Genomic DNA, 16,800 nt, shown 5'->3' on the forward strand with positions numbered 1-16,800 from the left:
ATTTAAGAACCATGAATTTGGTTTCAATAAAAAATACATTTACAAGGAAGCTGAAAAATAGAAAACAGCAGCAGTGTTTTTTTGTTTTTTGTTTTTTCTTTTTTTCCTGAAAAAGGAAATCGGTAGCAAGCAGAGGAGCCCTAAGTTGGATTTCAATCTACAGAGAGTTCGCTATTTGAACAAATTCCTACATGGCTCAACTTGATTAAATTGAGGAGACTGAAATCACTGGAGCTGAGAAGATTTATTACTGTATTTATCTGTGGTACATGGGGTTTTCGGGTTATTCAAGAGTCAGGGGAACTAGCACTCTATGAACCGTCTCTGTTAAGTTGGCTTTAATGTGGCAGCACTGGGGGGCAGCGGGAGAAAGTAACCTTCTAGAGCAAAGAAAGGAGTGAGCAAGAACAAAAGTTCTGGGGACTCGGGAGAATTTGGTACTGTGGGGTCTGTCTCCTTTCATCCTCATCACCCTCCTTTAACCTCTGTACAAACGTCTTCCAACTTAAAAAATACTAACAAATTCCCAACAAGATGAAATAGAATGATCTAAATAAACCTCTTATGATGAATACCTTTCAATTAAAAAAAATGCCTGAACTAGGTCATTTAATGATGTAACTTGATAAAAACACAAGATATAACAATTGATAAAACTGAACAAGCAATTAAACAATTAATTTAAAGAGTTCAATGATAAAGTTTTAATTAATCCTTTCCCCAATATAAAAGTGATAAATTTTTTTTCTTTCTAAATTCAAAGACATAATGTATCATGTATTGTTTTGAGATTTTACACCAATTCTTACATGCAAAATCTACCAAAGAGAACACAGACAATACTCATGAAAATTAAAAGTCAGATAAGTGAAGATAAATAAGTGATTTTGTTATCTTTATCATCTAACTCTTGGAAAAACCAGTGTTCTAGATATGATGTTTCTCTTGTGGGCTTTTCTTTATAAGTATAAGTAAGTTTAATTTAAGTTTTTATGTATTTCTTCCTAATTTACTCAGAAAATTTTAAGAGAAGTGAAATAATAAATAAGTTTCATATATTTCATGGGGTCATAAAGAGTTGCACTCTACTGAGCAACTAATACTATTCATAGATTTATCTTAGCTGATAATTAAATGCATAGAAAATTATTAGTCTCAAGTATTTTATCTTAGGAAAAAACCTTTAATAGTTAAATCAACAAGTAGAACTTTTCTTATCACTGGAAGACTGAGAGAGCTAGAAATATAGATGATTTTCATTTTATTTAAACATCACTGAATGTATTTCCTATCTAAAGGATCTATAATGTATTAACATTTGTAGTATGAAAAAAATCAGCTCTGAGTGTTTTAGGAAAAATATTGAGCTAGGAACTACTACTTATCAAACCTGTTAAAAGTCTATACTGTCTTTTCAGAAGGAGCACGGTGACTGGGATGAACATAAGTGAAAGCCGCTCAGTCATGTCCGGCTCTTTGTGACTTCATGGAATGTAGCCCACCAGATTCCTCTGTCCATGGAATTCTCCAGGCAAGAATACTGGAGTGGGTCGCCATGCCCTTCTCCAGGGGATTTTCCCAACCCAGGGATTAAACCCAGGTCTCCCACACTGAAGGCAGATTCTTTACCATCTGAACCACCAAGAATACTGGAGTGGGTAGCTTATTCCTTTTCCAGGGGACCTTCCCAACCCAGGAATCGAACCAGGGTCTCCTGCATTGCAGGCACATTCTTTACCAGCTGAGCTATAGGGAAACCCAGGGATGAACATAGGTCCTCAATAAATACTGGCTAAATGTATATAAATAAGTTAATGGAATAGTTATCACTGCTTCAGTAACTAGGAATTTTATCTGCTCTGCCCTCATTATTAAATAACAACAAAATTAGAAAATAGGCCATGTGCTTTTTTTTTTTTTTTAATCCAATCTATCTCTTTTTGGCAACATTTGGGATTTTAAAAAGTAAACAAAGGAAGCAGCCCAAAGAAATCAAGTTTTTAAATTCCCAAGATATTTTTATTATTAATATATGAAGGGGAAAGATATCTCCCAGTTCTAAAATACTGGTTGTAGAATAGCTTCTTTTCTAAGACAGTATAAATTATGAACATGCAAATACAAGGTTATCACTCAGATTTGGATAGACTGTTTTAAGGAGATGAGCTCAATCATACAAAATAAATAGTTCTTGATATAAAGGAAAATCATTGAAGTTAAATATAATCTTACTAAATACCTTCATCAAACTGTCATTTTAATATGGAACTAACATTATACACTATACTACTTTTGACTTAAACATACCAGAACAAAGTAGTATTTATTTTTTCACTTCAGCCATAAAAAGGCATTTTGGGGGAAATCAAAAGATTATATATTTTATATAGCTATGTGCTCTATGAAACACTGTTCATTTAGGCTGGGTCTTTAGGACTTACAAGCTATGGAAAATGTCAATAAAGCAAGGCAGTTAGCTGTTTCCTAGTTTTCATTCTCTACCATACCAATTTCTGTTTTTCTGTATAAACAAATTAAGATGGTCTGAAAAGACTTTTTTTTTTTTTAAACTTTTCTGCTTCTAGAATCCCAGAATCTCACCTACCTCCAGGTATACTAAAACCACAGGAATCCTAACTTGGCAAAATACTCCCGCCCTCTGCCCACCCCCTCTTTGGCCTGCACAATGCTAATGCTTCCTTTCACATAAACACTTGCACACAATGGTTGTAACAGAAATAATAAAAATTTTAAAAAGCCACCTGATGCTGTTCTAAGTGCTACCTTCATTACCTAACTTCATCCTCCCAGGACCTCAGGAAGGAAGACATAGTTCTTATTCCCATGATAAAAGTGATGACTAAAAGGCACAGAGGTTAGAAGAGCTCCCCAGGTGGGCTTGCAAATGCCAAGGTGCTGGGCTCCACCTGGACTGTCTCCAGGGCCTATGCCCTTCACTGCTACACAATACAATTTCTCAAATACTCCAAAAAAGCTATTTATTAGTAGTATTATCTTCACAATTAAAGGGAGCATCAAAGCTCCCCCCTCATTCTTACTGATCCTTGTTTCTTATTACCCTCTTTCTTATTTCTCTACAAACATGAGATTTTATCATATTTTCAAATGGATTCACTCTATTATTCTTTGGGGTTTAAAGTCTAATCTTTCTGGCTTAATATGTATCTAACATAATCCTAATTATTACTAATTGGGCTAATACATAAAAGCCATACTTAGTGATGGCTCAGGATTTTTACGCAAGGGGTTAATAGGGAGCAACAGCGCCTACAAGTCAGGCCTCAACAGCATCTTCATACTGCAGTGCTCCCTGAATCACCAGACTAAACAAAGAGGCCACGTACTGTTCTCAACTACAGTCTTAGATTCTCGCAGTGCTTCATCAAAATGAATTTGCTCAGGAAAATCAAACTGTTCTAGTTCACATTTCAACATCTGTGTTACTAACTAGTCTGAGTTTAAGCTTCCAGACACTTGACTAGATTCTCACTTTGGAATGCTTTTTTATATTATGTTTTACTGTATGAATGTGATTCTTTCAGAAATCTGACAGGGGATTAAAATGATGGGTGTTGTTGTTAGCTGTTTACTAAATAATGAGCAACTAATTAAACTATCGCTTCTCTGATAGCTCAGTAGTAAAGAATCCGCCTGCAATGCAGGAGACCTGGGTTCGATCCGTGGGTCAGGAAGATCCCCTGGAGGAAGAAATGGCAACCCACTCCAGTATTCTTGCCTGGGGAATCTCATGGCCAGAGGGGCCTGGCGAGCTACAATCCATGGTATTGCAAAAGAGTTGGACATGACTGAGCGACTAAACAACAACAATAACAATTAATAAAGATAAGGTAAGAGCCTGTCACTCTACAACCTAAGAGATGCACCAAGGTACTTCGCCCTAATAAGAAGTTTTAAGAGTTATCACTAGACATACTTCTGTGTCATTATGCCATCTGCAGTAGGTGTGCCTTCTGGGTTCACAAAACTACAATTACATAAACAAGATATATCTGTGTGTGTTTCCATATACATATGTAAATCCCTCCTCCCAAGAATCATATAAATACTTTTGGGGGAAAAAAGTATGCTTTGCTTGAAATTATCTAGACATCACTTGAGCAGAAAGATCAAGGAAAGTCCTCCCCTAGGCAGTGAAGATAGCTGATCACAATAAGGTTGTAGGCAACTCCCCAGCTCTCTGTCTTTTTCCCCCTTAGTTCACTGTGGTTACTTCTCAAAGGGCAGAAAAAGGGTATAATCTCCTGTAACATTGCTACTGTTGGTCATCTTTTTGCTGGGTCTGCTAAAATACTGTGATTCGGGTATTAGAGAAAACTATGTAGAAAAAGACCCTCAATCCAAGGCTCCTTATTTCTAGGAAAAGCTGAGCCCTGGATTCTGCCACATTTGAAACAGGTCAAGTTATAAGTCCCAGGTTCAGCTGTGTACACTTGGGAAGATAATAACTACCTTTCATTGAGGGTTTACTATGTGTCAAACATTAAACATAACATCATCTAATTTAGTCTTCATGAAAACAAGAGGAAGGTACCAGATTTCTAGGGTAAAAGAGGAAAGGAAATTTAAACATTAGTAAGTAGAATGATTATATTTGAACTCAGATATTTTTGTGTCTTGTCTATGTTTATTTGATATTATTTTTTAATTGAAGTATAACTGCTTTACAGTGTTAAGCTTCTGCTGTATAATGAAGTGAATCAGCTATATGTATACATGTACCCCCTCCCTTGTACTTCTCCCTCCCCCCGCCCCCACCCTTCCCACCCATCCAGGTCACCATAGAACACCAAGCTGAGCTCCCTGTGTTATACTGCAGGTTCCCACTAGCTATCTATTTTACACATGGTAATGTATTTATGTCAAACTTCATCTCCCAATTCATACCACCCTCCTCTTCCCCCAGCCCCTGGGTCCACACATCTGTTCTCTACATCTGCATCACTATTGCTGCCCTGGAACTAGGTTCATCCGTACCACTTTTCTAGATTCCACATGCATGCATGGATATATGATATTTGTTTTTCTCTTTCTGACTCACTTCACTGTGCATGACAGATTCTAGGTCCATCCACATCTCTATAAATGACCCAATTTTGTTCCCTTTTAAGGCTGAGTAATATTTGATATTTTTTAAGAAGAGAATGATAGAACAAAGTAAAAAAAAAAAAAAAAAAAAAAAAGAGCTATTTTTAATTCCAAAAGCAAAGCTGACCAGTATGAGTCATTTCAAACTCTTTTTCTCCATTCTTACAGAGAGGTTAGAATTGATTAGAATGCATGCCAAGTGAGTAAGAAAAAGTGTACAATTTAACATAAAAGGAGCAGATGCTAACTAATTGAAATTGGTTGGAAACCAGATCATAATTTAGAACACCTCAAAGGTATTTTGAAAAATAACACTGTTAAAAGAGAATGTAACCAATAATACTTTGTATACTATATTACTATCCTTAAGTGTGGTAGCTTTGAATATGATGTCCAAGGGCACAAAGTCAAAATCAATTTTCATAAATTTTGCTAAATAAAGTCCTTATATTGGTGCAGACTGTTTATACAAGAAGGCTTGCATGTAATTTTCTTGCTTTTATCTAGATCAATTTTGGTAATGATGTTGTTTTGCACATATGCTTCATTTTTATATGAAACTTTTAACTAGAGAATAAATAAGTGCAAATAACCTAGAGATAAGTAGATAAACACACTGTTATTCTTATATGTAAATCCAGAAACATAAAAAAATCAAGTAATGTCAGAGAATGCACAAAATCCTTATGGATATTATGAAATTTGGAAACTTGAGTTGTCATTTTTTTAGATCTAACTGTTTAACTGGTCATTCCATCTATATTTTTACAGTAATTATACAAAACTCTCTCTTTGTATTTTCTCTTATCCAATTTTGTTTTTACTGTGGCAAAATTTTATACACTGTCATTAAACAATTATCTTCCCATCAAAATTATTTTAAGAAATCTACTCTGGAATAAAATGGGCTTGTTGTCAGTTTATCTATGTAATGTGGAGGAACAAAAAAGGCTGTGAACATTTTTAAAACTCAGGAGACTATTTTTAAGGCCATAAAAATACAAAATATTGTCATTTAATGAGAACTTTGTTTCTTGCCACAGTATAAATTCCTGCTAGAATTCAGTGCTATATAACTAGTTATATTTTGATTTTCAGCAGATGTGGTCAAAGTTGACAACATTGTTCTGTGAATCAGAAAATATTTTCACTGAAAACATAGTCTTGATTTAAAACATAAGTACTCTCATTTGATTTTTGTCCTCAGCAGCCTGTATCAACCTGTTTTTAGCTCCTTAATTTTTCCCACTTTTCTATACCACACACAGGAATCTTGATCTAGTGAACTAACCAGATAATGAGTAATACTGAATGTCAGTTTTGCATAGAAATCCTCTAGTTGAAAGAGGGAGAAAATATACCAAAGTACTTGTTTAACAAAAGTAATTTCCTTCTGTCCTTAATGCTTCATTAGCAATAATTTATATTTGCTCCAAATTAAGTGGTTTACAATCATAAAAAATAAATTATGACATAAATACACTTGGTCTGACACTAAAAAAAAAATTGAGCATATATAAATCATGCCCAGAAAATCCACGAGTAAAGCAAGCTGATTCCCTTCAGATACTGACCTGGATTTGGCATGACCTGAGCTGGCACTGCTCTAAACAGCGGAGTGAAAGACTGCAGACCTTGGAAGGCACACACAAGCCAGAAGATGAATAACCATGTAGTGATGCTGTACCTTATACTTATTTAATTAACTTTCATCCACGTGCTTTATGATTAATCTTTAAACAATTCCAATCCTTGCGCATCATGGAGCAAAGATTGCATCAGCTATAGCAACCCTGTGCAGGTTTCTTGTTTATATACACATTTTACTAGTTAACAGTTAGGGGCAAGATTTTACTAAATACAATTTTAATTTGCAAATTGGTCTCTATTTAAAGAAGTCATTCCAGGACTTTCTTTAGGAAACTGCCTATCCCCCGTCTACAGTATGGACAATTTACCAAAAAAAAAAAGTCCAAAGTTTCATCGAAATTTTGGACTCTGCTATCTTAAACCAAAGATTTCAAAGGTTTCAAACAAATCTATAACATACATGTAAAAGGAGCAATTTTAGGAGAGAACATTGAAATAAGAAACACATGTCAGACTTGGACGTTTAACTCTTACTACTGACACTATCGACAGAAAAGCCCACTGGATAAAAGTAACATGAAAAATATGATTTAAAAAAATAGCAGCTGGATGAATCTGACTCCCTAAATAAGAAGAAAAGGAAACCTGTCCTGACAGTCGTTCGGTTAGTGAGAGTTCAACCAACTGATGCAATTTCGCTTCAGAGGTAAAAATTCAACTTAATGAAAGTCTATTGCATAAATTTTTTTCTTGTGGAAAAAAGAGAGATTATTCAAAAAGTTAAAAGAAAAAACAAAGTCTTTCAAATAAACTAGTTTAAACAACCTCTCACCCTTCCCAAGACACACAGAATCAATTCACATGGTTTGTAAAACCAGTTTGGTTACTCTCTGGAGTCCCATGGTAGAAAACAAGCATGCATTCCTTTGCTAATCATCTGATTCTTGACTTGAACACAAACCTACATTTTGCATGTCTTATCTTTTTTCCAATTTGATTTAGCAGCCCCTCGACTTTAATTAAAAGGACCCTCAGTGCATGACCATGGGAGAAAGGATGCACAAAAACATGCAACGTAAGGAATTTAAGAGTATATCATACATGCAAGTAAAATAAATCAATTCAAAAACTTTTCAACCCTGTTTAGAGCACTCCTAAATGAGAAATCAAAGACAGATTTGACCAAAGCCAATTATTCCTAATATTCCTCAAAGATCACTACTTCCCCCTGCATAAAGAAAAAAATTTCCACAAAGTAAAATTCAATTAATATCAAGAATCTGTTAGATGAAATTGAATAGATTGGAAATGGAATGGAAAGAGTAAAAGAAGCATTGGCCATATTGAAATTTTGAAAATAATTGTGAAACCTTACATTGTTCCTTCCCATTGTCAGGAAAAGGCCTTGAGTTCTGACTTTGAAGCTTAGCACCTACAGTCAAATGATGTTATTGGGACACCAACCTTGCTTTGTTTCACTAAGTTATTGATAGTTGGAGCTTTGCTGTCTATACTCTCACATGGATGCCCTTGTCCCAATGTCAAATGTCCATGAGAGTCCTGGCTGAGGTTAACTACCAGAGTCTATAGAAGAGAGCGCTTTTCCCCAGCAAAGCTGAGTGACTCCTTCTGGGATTCTGGAAGGCTGGCTTCATTAGCATCATTTTCTAAGCTTTGTACTTCTCATGTTCTTAAAAACATCCATAAGACACATATGGATTCTTTAAGATACACAGTAGCCTCTCTGACTACAATCCATTGGGTACCTAGGAGGCAACTATTGGGAAAACACACTAGGGAATTTGGGGTTCTTCTCATAGAGACAAGGCCACTACTGAGAGCTGGAAGAAGTCAGTCCTGACAGTCCAGCAACATTCTGGGCAGTTTGCTAACAAAGAGTTGACTCCTAAAATCTCATCTTGGAGAAACACTGGTGGGTCATCCACACAATGGGTCTAGTCATGTACACACACCTCATTTTTTATCTACATCATGGTAACCAGCATTGCTTCTCTTTTTTTAGTAAACAACAATACATAATGAGAAACGAAGAATAATAACTACACCAAGAGCACCTTTGAGACATGATTAAAACAAGTGCAAAAGTCAGTGTCTGAGCTACAGCAGCTGGTTCTGTCTCCTACTGGATCCCAGGCATGATGCTCCCACAGCAGCTGCTGCATGGAGGCATGGCTGCTCCCATGGCCTTCTGCCAAACCACATTAATCATCTTTTCCCCAAGCTTGATAGCTAACATCCACATTAGTTGGGACTCTGGATCTTCCATCAGAAGAATACTAGAAAATGAAAAAAATGGGTAACCTGTAGGAGATAAATAATACAGGATTATATTGAAAGAGGAAACAGACAGAACAGGCTTCATCTTGAAAGCAGGACTCCATCTTGGGCTGGACTGTGGATGTTGAGCTATAAGCCCAGGATCTATGGAAACGACATACTAACTGAAAAACCAGACAACCACCGCCCCCCTCCGCTGCCCCCGACCATGGAACAGCCCCAGGGCTCATACCTAGACTCTCCGTCGCCTAAAAGAATACCCTAATTATCTGTGTAACTGAATAAAATCATAAATTGTATTATGCTTGTGGGGTATGACCACAGGCCTATTGATAATTGTCCACTGTTAACTACCTAGGCTTAAAGCATACAGATCATGGGTTTAAGGCATATGAATTATGGTTAACTTGGACTGTATCTTTCTTTTCCTTTGTTCAGACTAGTTTCAGAGAATTTGGGGAGCTGAGTTTGAGCATGTACACTTAGGGTATACAAGGTTTTCACAAAAACTAGTCGGGGTCCTTGGCTAAGAGGAGACTCTGCCTTGGACCCGCTGGAGTAATAAACTGCACTCCACTATCTGCATTGTCCTTCTGAGTGATTTTGTTTCCCAGAATGCGTGGGTACAACATTTGATGCATTGGCCGGGAAACTCCTCACTTCGAGGAGATAAGTCCCATATGGGACTACTCCGAGGCCTTGGGGATCAAATCTTCTAGAAGGCAGAAGGCACCTCGCCCTTCTGGAAGGATTCTGCTTCTCAATGTCTGGACCTTTCATGTTAGCAGGTAGTGGATGGCAGCAGGGCAACTGAGCGCTCGGGTGAGGAGGAACCCACCCAGTAGGGTGGAAGAAGGGCCCTGATCACCCCCCTGGGAGGGACCAGCAGGGGCATGGACCCACAGGAGCCTGGAATAGGCAGGTGGCAGCAATTGCTTGGTACACAGGTTGACGAGCATGTGTACCTAGGGCTTAGGCAAAAATTTGTGAAGGTCATTTAGGAGGTGGTGTCCATGCCGTCTTGGGGAAAATTATAACCAAGCAATCACCAGGAGATTGTTAGGAGAAGAAACTTGGTCTTTGTGTGCTCGTATTCTGCCCTCCCCAAGGAGGTGTCCCATCTCCTGTGAAATTCTTGACTCTCTGAATTATCAGGCTAGAAGGAGGATGATATATAAGTAAGATTGGCTATTCCAGAGATGACCTGGGACGTGGGGTATTTAACCCATCTGTGTTTTCATCTGCACCTGATCAAGCCCACCAAGGCAGAATGGACTTTAAAAGTTAAGGGAGAAACAGTCTTGGACCACGAGGTGTTTTGATTTGGTCGTGCTGACCGGCAGGTGAAGACACGCTGATCCCCCTTCTCCCTCTGGGATCTGGCAGGTAAGGCTCTTCTCACCCCAATTAGGGAGGAGGCAGAATGGCAATTTAAGTGTTTCATTTAAAGGAAATATTAGAAATACATAGGGTACCAAGAACTTCGTAGACAGAATGAAAAGGAAAAGTAGAAGGTCCGAGAAGGTAAGCAAGATGGGGGGAAGTGAATCTAAGACAACTATATTGGAGTGCATGATTAAAATTTAAAGAAGGGATTTGGAGGAGACTATGGGGTAAGACAGAGAAGGCAATGGCAAGCCACTCCAGTACTCTTGCCTAGAAAATCCCATGGATGGAGGAGCCTGCTGGGCTGCAGTCCATGGGGTGGCTACGAGTCAGACGCCACTGAGCAACTTCACTTTCACTTTTCACTTTCATGCAATGGAGAAGGAAATGGCAACCCACTCCAGTGTTCTTGCCTGGAGAATCCCAGGGATGGCAGAACCTGGTGGGCTGCCGTCTATGGGGTAGCACAGAGTCGGACACGACTGAAGCGACTTAGCAGCAGCAGCAGCATGGGGTAAGAAAAGTTATGACCAACCTAGATAGCATATTCAAAAGCAGAGACATTACTTTGCCAAAAAGGTCCGTCTAGTCAAGGCTATGGTTTTTCCAGTGGTCATGTATGGATGTGAGAGTTGGACTGTGAAGAAAGCTGAGCACCTAAGAATTGATGCTTTTGAACTGTGGTGTTGGAAAAGACTTTTGAGAGTCTCTTGGACTGCAAGGAGATCCAACCAGTCCATTCTGAAAGAGATCAGCCCTGGGTGTTCTTCGGAAGGAATGATGCTAAAGCTGAAACTCCAGTACTTTGGCCACTTAATGCGAAGAGTTGACTCATTGGAAAAGACTCTGATGCTGGGAGGGATTGGGGGCAGGAGGAGAAGGGGACGACAGAGGATGAGATGACTGGATGGCATCACTGACGCGATAGACATGAGTCTGAGTGAACTCCGGGAGTTGGTGATGAACAGGGAGGCCTGGCGTGCTGCGATTCATGGGGTCGCAAAGAGTTGGACACAACTGAGCAACTGAACTGAACTGATGGGGTAAAGTTGATGCTAGACCAACTTCACATACTCTGTGAGGTCCAATGGCCCCCTGTGCGAGTAGGATGGCCACCAGAGAACACCACGAACTTAAAAATCATGGAAGCAGTCTATACAGTAGTCACAGGAGAGCCAGGACACCCAGATCAATATCCATATATTGACTCATGGCTAGGGTTAGCTCAAGACGCTCCTATTTGGACAAGGTTCTGTATCCAGAAGGGAAAGGGAAAAATATTAATGGCACCAAAATTGACTGATGATAAAAAAGGAAATTCTATAGGATTTGGTTGGGGATGACCTAGCTCTTCCCCCATACTGGATAATGACGCGCCCGCCTCCCAGAGCTCCACCAGGACTAGAGGCTGCCTTAATGCCTGATCCAGGGCCAGGTGAAGTTCCTGCAGCAGCCGCTGCTCTTCCACCAGCTCTCCCAGAGATCATAGAGCCACTGTCTCAGGAGGCTCCTATCCCACTAATGGAGACCTCTGGTCAACGCCCCCAGAATTCCACCTCAGCCGGATCTCCTAGATTGAATCCACCTCTCCCGGTGAGTACTGATGGGAAGGGGGAAGAAAACACAGGAATTAGACAGAGGCTGTGTTCTGCCAAGGAACAGGGGGAAAGAACCCCACTACAGATGCCCCTCAGAGAGCTACAACAGCCTCCGGTTCAGGACTCATGTGGGCACTACCATCAGCCCCCTGTAGCCTATTATTACCAGCCATTTTCCTCTACAGATATATTAAACTGGCAGAGACACACTCCACCATACTCAGGGGAGCCACAAGCCATGATTAGGCTACTGGAGACTATTTTTCGAACCTACCACCCTACATGGGATGACTAATGCGACTACTAGTCTCCCTTTTCAGCACTGAGGAAAGACAGAGGATCCTAACGGAGGCCAGAGAATGGTTAAGAGAAATGGCACCTGAGGGTACTGCAAACCTGCAGCGGTGGGCAGAACTAGCCACCCTCAATGAGAGCCGCATTTGGGACTGTAACACAGAGGAAGGTAGGGGCCACCTGGAGAGATATTGGGCCGCTATTTTACAAGGTCACAAGAGGGGGCCCCGAAAACCTATGAGTATGGCAAAAACCTCCAAAGTAATTCAAAGGGAAAGTGAATCACCCTCTGAGTTCTATGAAAGACTGTGCGAGGGCTTTAGACTTTAGACGCCAATAGATCCAGAGGCTGCTGGGTCTCAGATGGTGATAAATGCAGCCTTTGTGTCTCAAGCCTACCCTGAAAATGTCAGATGGAGGGACACCAAGTGACTCATGAACTTTTATACATCCCTGAATGCCCAGTACCTTTGTTGGGAAGAGACTTGCTGTTTAAACTGGGGGCACAAGTGACCTTTCTCCACTGCAATAGACCCACTCTTCGAGTGGGCTCAACCACCTATTTACTCTTCCTCTCAGTAGCTCCTCAGATGAATAGAGGTTGCACGGTCTGCTGGAAGGGAAACCAGACGGGCTAAACAGTCGAGAGAGAGAGTTAACTCAACAATTCCCTGAGGTCTGGGTGGAAGACAACCCACCCAGGCTTGTAAAACAAGTCCCATTGGTAATAGAACCCAAACCCATTACATCAGCACCCACCTTGGGCCTGCCAGACCTTCCTAAGCCGTTTACTCTTTATATGACTGAAAAGGACTAGGTAGCTATGAGAGTGTTGTCGCAGACTATGGGGACATGGGACAGACCCGTGGCTTATATCCCAAAATCACTGTACAATGTTGCCACTGGGTGGCTAGGATGCTTATGGGCAGTTGCCTTACTGGTATGGGAGGCAACCAAGCTGTCTTTGGGCCAAGATTTGATCATAAAAGTCCCGCATGAGGTCAACAGTCTCCTGCGAGGGGACCCCCATAAATGGCTGTCAATATCCCGGATTACTCAATACCAGGGACTGTTATGTGAGAACCCACATGTTACTATTGAGCCTTGTCAGGCCTTGAATCTGGCCACTCTTCTTCCTGTGGGAGAAGGTGGGCCCTCACATGATTGCAAAGAATGTGCCAGCAGACCTGACTTGAGAGACCAGCCAATCCTGGACCCAGATTTTGTCCTGTACACCAATGGCACCAGCCTGGTGAAACAAGTACAACAACTGTCAGGATATGCAGTAGTCACGGAAGAAACTATCACTGATGCTAGCTCTCTGCCATCACACTGGTCCACTCAAGGGGCAGAACTATATGCTCTAATCTGGGCCCTCCAGCTGTCAAGAGTTAAAATCAAACATTTACATAGACTCCAGGTATGCTTTTGCCACACTACATGTACACAGGGATCTGTATAGGAGAGAAGCCTTTTGAGAGTTAGTGAAAAAGATATTAAAAATAAGGAAGAAATTAAGACCCTATTAAATGCTGCCTGGGAACCAGAAAGGGTTACAATCTTACACTGCCGAAAACATCAAAAAGAGGATAACCCCCTGGGCTCGGGGAACAGACTGGCAGTTAAGACTGCTAAACAAGCAGCCAAGGTATTGGGGGTGACAAGAGAAGCCCCTATTAAAGCTCTTGTATTGGCAGAGCTGCTTGAGCTAAGGCTGGACTCTCCAAAATACACTGAAGCTCAAAACCAACTAGCCAAAGCAGAAGAGGCCATCAAGACTGAAAAGGGATGGTGGGAATTGCCAGGTGCCAAATTATTGGTACCAGAGGAACTGGCACCCACTCTGGTAAGCCAAACACACCAAGCGACCCACCTAGGCCATGATAAACTGGAAGAGCTAATTTGAAAATATTTCTTGGTTCCCCGCCTCTCTTCCCTATGCAGGACAGAATCTCAGACTGCACTGCCTGCTCACAGGTCAGTGCTGCCTCTCGGCACAGACAGAAACGTCTGGGGATTCAGCTAAAAGGCATGGTGCCCTCTGTACAACTGGAAGTGGACTTCCACAAACATGACCATTACCTGCTGGTCACGGTATGTACATTCTCGGGATGGGTAGAAGCTTTTCCTACCCTGACTGAAAGAGCATCAGAAGTAGCCCAGTGCCTGCTTAGGGAGATAGTTTCCACATTTGGATTTCCTACCAGCATTGGATCGGACAATGGCCCAGCTTTCGTAGCTGATTTAGTATAACAAGAAAGCAAAACTTCAAGCATCAAGTGGAAATTACATACAGCATATAGGCCCCAGAGTTCTGGGATGGTGGAAGGAACCAACCGGACACTTAAAGAGACACTCTCCAAGTGGATCATAGAGACTGACTGCTCCTGGGTGGATTTGTTTCCAATGGCTCTGCTCAGACTCAGGATGACCCCACGGTCCCATGGCTATTCTCCCTATGAAACTGTGTATGGGAGGCCCCCTCCCATAACAAAACAGGTGTCAACAAAGGCAATGCCAAAGAATGCTCAAACTACCGCACAATTGCACTCATCTCACACGCTAGTAAAGTAATGCTTAAAATCCTCAAGTCAGGCTTCAGCAATATGTGAACCATGAACTTCCACATGTTCAAGCTGGTTTTAGAAAAAGCAGAGGAACCAGAGATCAAATGGCCAACATCCGCTGGATCATGGAAAAAGCAAGAGAGTTCCAGAAAAACATTTCTTTCTGCTTTATTGACTATGACAAGCCTTTGATTGTGTGGATCAGAACAAACTGTGGAAAATTCTGAAAGAGATGGGAATACCAGACCACCTGACCTGCCTCTTGAGAAACCTATATGCAGGTCAGGAAGCAACAGTTAGAACTGGACATGGAACAACAGACTGGTTCCAAATAGGAAAAGGAGTACGTCAAGGCTGTATATTGTCACCCTGCTTATTTAACTTCTATGTAGAGAACATCATCAGAGAAGGCAATGGCAACCTATTCCAGTACTTCTGCCTGGAAAATCCCATGGACGGAGGGGCCTGGTTGGCTGCAGTCCATGGGGTCGCTAGGAGTCGGACACGACTGAGCGGCTTCACTTTTACTTTTCACTTTCATGCACTGGAGAAGGAAATGGCAACCCACTCCAGTGTTCTTGCCTGGAGAATCCCAGGGATGGGGGAGCCTGGTGGGCTGCCGTCTATGGGGTCGCACAGAGTCGGACACGACTGAAGCGACTTAGCAGCAGCAACAGCAGCAGAGTACATCACGAGAAACGCTGGGCTGGAAAGCACAAGCTGGAATCAAGATTGCTGGGAGAAATATCAGTAACCTCAGATATGCAGATGACACCACCCTTATGGCAGAAAGTGAAGAAGAACTAAAGAGCCTCTTGATGAAAGTGAAAGAGAGAGTGAAAAAGTTGGCTTAAAGCTCAACATTCAGAAAACTAAGATCATGGCCTCTGGTCAAATCACTTCATGACAAATAGATGGGGAAACAGTGGAAACAGTGGCTGAGTTTATATTTCTGGGCTCCACAATCACTGCAGATGGTAATTGCAGCCATAATATTAAAAGACTCTTACTCCTTGGAAGGAAGGTTATGGCCAACCTAGATAGCATATTACAAAGCAGAGACATTACTTTGCCAACAAAGGTCCATCTAGTCAAGGCTATGGTTTCTCCAGTGGTCATGTATGGATGTGAGAGTTGGACTGTGAAGAAAGCTGAGCACTGAGGAATTGATGCTTTTGAACTGTGGTGTTGGAGAAGACTCTTGAGAGTCCCTTGGACTGCAAGCAGATCCAATCAGTTCATCCTAAAGGAGATCAGTCCTGGGTGTTCATTGGATGGACTGATGTTGAAGCTAAAACTCCAGTATTTTGGCCACCTGATGTGAAGAGCTGACTCATTTGAAAAGACACTGATGCTGGCAAAGATTGAGGTCAGAAGCAGAAGGGGACGACAGAGGATGATATGGTTGGATGGCATCACCGACTCTATGGACATGGGTTTGGGTGAACTCCGGGAGTTGGTGATGGACAGGGAGGCCTGGAGTGCTGCGGTTAATAGGGTCGCAAAGAGTCGGATATGACTGAGCGACTGAACTGAACTGAACTGAAGAGGAGATGAGATTTCACAGCAGATGAAACAACTGGGTAAGGTAATAAATCAGGTAACTAAGTTTGTACAAGAAAGGGTGCCATTCTCTCTTGGGGAACAGATTCACAAATTTGTGCCTGGGGATCAGGTGTGGGTCAGTGACTGGAAACGACCTCTTGGCCCCACAGTGGAAAGCTCCATATACTGTTGTTTTAACCACCCCTAGAGCAGTTAAGGAGAAGGCAATGGCAACCCACTCTAGTACTCTTGCCTGGCAAATCCCATGGATGGAGGAGCCTGGTTGGCTGCAGTCCATGGGGTTGCTAGGAGTCGGACACGACTGAGCAACTTCACTTTCACTTTTCACTTTCATGCATTGGAGAAGGAGATGGCAACCCACTCCAGTGTTCTTG

The 16,800-nt window shown here is 41.3% G+C and overlaps 1 protein-coding gene across 23 annotated transcripts in view; it reads right to left on the reverse strand.

Moving 5' to 3' along the window:
• EYA4 (EYA transcriptional coactivator and phosphatase 4) overlaps positions 1-16,800 on the reverse strand; it is a 358,824-nt gene that overhangs the window by 125,379 nt on the left and 216,645 nt on the right. Inside the window, exon 1 of one of the 23 annotated variants that reach the window (XM_044924212.2) lies at positions 6,702-10,702. The exons of the other annotated variants lie outside the window; for them this stretch is intronic. The gene's annotated coding sequence lies outside the window, so the exon portion shown is untranslated. Of the gene's footprint in view, positions 1-6,701; positions 10,703-16,800 lie in introns of those variants that run through there. 23 annotated transcript variants of the gene reach the window in all.

Source organism: Bubalus bubalis, chromosome 10 (genome assembly GCF_019923935.1).
Source record: "Bubalus bubalis isolate 160015118507 breed Murrah chromosome 10, NDDB_SH_1, whole genome shotgun sequence".
Lineage (NCBI taxonomy): Eukaryota > Metazoa > Chordata > Mammalia > Artiodactyla > Bovidae > Bubalus > Bubalus bubalis.